The sequence below is a fragment of the Pediculus humanus genome, genomic scaffold (genome assembly GCF_000006295.1).
Source record: "Pediculus humanus corporis 1103172107910 genomic scaffold, whole genome shotgun sequence".
Classification (NCBI taxonomy): domain Eukaryota; kingdom Metazoa; phylum Arthropoda; class Insecta; order Psocodea; family Pediculidae; genus Pediculus; species Pediculus humanus.
Window position 1 is genome coordinate 116,148 of NW_002987483.1, and position 2,488 is coordinate 118,635.

The following is a 2,488-nucleotide window of genomic DNA, read 5'->3' on the forward strand; positions in this document are numbered from 1 at the left end:
TTTTGGTTGTTTTTGAAACTTTTGTTAAACTCGTTAAAATTATACCGACGTGAATGAGAGAGACAAAAGACATTTTTTTTTTTTTTTTTTAACTTAAAACAAATATAAAACATTCAAAAAAAGAAAACAACATGAATGCATTTTTTCCTTTTTCTTTTTTCCTTCTTTCTTTCATTACCGTCTTTATTTCATTTTCAAATTTTAAAAAACTTTTTTCATTCCCCCCACATTTTCTGGAATGGTTCATATGTACGTGTGTGAGTGCGTGCACGTGTGCGTGAGTATAGGATAATAAATAAAATTTTATTGTATTCATACGATTGACGTTTTTATACGTATATAAAATCAATATGGCGATTAAATTTTTTGTTTTGTTTTGCTTTTTTCTTTTTTTTTTTTTTCCACGTAAACTTCGCTACTACTCATACATTTAATTGCACAATAAATTTTAATGCTTTTATTTATCATCATCATCATCATCATCATCATCATCATCATTATTATTATTATTATTATTACTATTATGAAAACCCAACGGAAGAATAAATAAATGTTGAAAACGTTTTCACTTAACGTATTTGTTTTTTTTTTCAAATAATTATTATTATTATTATACGTGAAAATTTTATGCGATCGATAAAATCAATAATTTTTTTTTTTAACATTTCTCCATAATTTTAATTTTCTCCAGAACTGAAAAATTAAAAAGAAAAAAAAAAAAATTTTTTTTTCTTTTTCTTTTCATTCGAGTATATTTATAAAAAAAATATTTTAAATATTTTTCAACATGTTTAATATTCAATTCTCATATTTAATAAATTCGAATTACATAATATTAATAATAATAATAATGATAAATAAATAAATAAGTACATAAATTTATTTACATAGCATGTTCACCGTATATATATAAATAAATATGAAATTGAAGGAAAAGTTATGGGTGAGTGACTGTTTGTAAACGCGTGAAATTCTCATAAGTCGTTTATCATCATTAATAATTTTTTCAAAGGTAAAAAAGAATTTTATATCGTGGTTTTAGAAAACTATTTAAATTTGGGGAAAGAGTTTTGACGACGATTTATTTTTTTCACCCAAAGTTAAAAATTGTTTCACGTTTATTATTGATATTTAATACTTTATTTTTTTTTTATACGTAAATTCCATGATAATGTATAGAATATTCTAGAAGGAATTTTTAAAAAAATTTTAAAATAAAACCGCAAAATTAATTAATTTCGGTAAAATCCTTTTTCTCTCTCTCTCTCTCTTTCTCTCTCACTCTTTTTCATATTCAAACTTGATGGCAATAAATTTTTCATCTTTTTGATAAAGAAAAACGAATAATAATAATAGTAATCTTCATTGATATTAAATATTATTATTTTACATTATGTAAATTTAATCTATCCCTCTTTTGAAAAAAAAAAAAAATCCTGGAGAAAAACTTACCGGGTATAAAAAACAGGGATATTTTCAAAATTTATTAATAATAATAATAATAGCATAAAAGAAAAAATGTTGTCCCTTATCTAAAAAAAAATTTTAATTATTTAAATAATATCGATGATGATTATTTTAAATATATATATATATGACGTAGATTTTTGTGAGGGAGACGATGATGACGACGACTATCGTGTCAATAGATAAAAAATTTTTTTTATTTATTTTCCTATGAAATTTTTCCGCATTGCTCAAGTTTTTGTCTGGATTTTCCAGTCTCACAGTTCGCACACACAACAAAGCGTCAATAATAGCGTGAATACCATTTCGTTAAACACGATAAACTTTTTGACCTTTTAACATTTTGTGAACTTTTACTCGCTTTTAAAAGCGGGCAAACAACAGCAACAGCAACAACAACAGCAAAAAAAAATATACAATTTACGCTTCGCAATATTATTATCATTATTATTATTTTGAAAAGGAAAGTAGAGAAATATTCACTACTACTACTACTACTACTACTACTGCTACAAAACATTGATTACGACGTGACGCCATTTATATTTAAATATTTATAAAAACACGTGTATTGGACACGTGTGAGAGAGACTTTTTTTAAATTATCACCATTCTCAATAAATATATTATTCGACGTAAAATAATAATAATAATAATAATAATAATAACGACGAGAAACCACGTGAGAATATTCGAATAACAAATTCATTGCTTATTATAATGATAAACGACCCTTAGAAAAAAAATGGCGTTGAAATAATAATAATAATAATAATAATGATAAAATCGTTATTGGATGGGTGGGACAAAAAGGAAGGGGGAAAGATTTAAAATGGGGAGTAGTGAAAACGAGTAGGAGAGGAAGAGGGAGGGCAAAATGTTAATTAATCAAATTTTATTGAATTTATCATAGGTTTTTTTTTTTTTTTAGTGAAAACATGTTAAAAATCTAAATTACCGACACGATTTTACATAAATTTTTTTTTATTGCTTCTCCGGCCTTATCCTCTCGTCTCCCCCT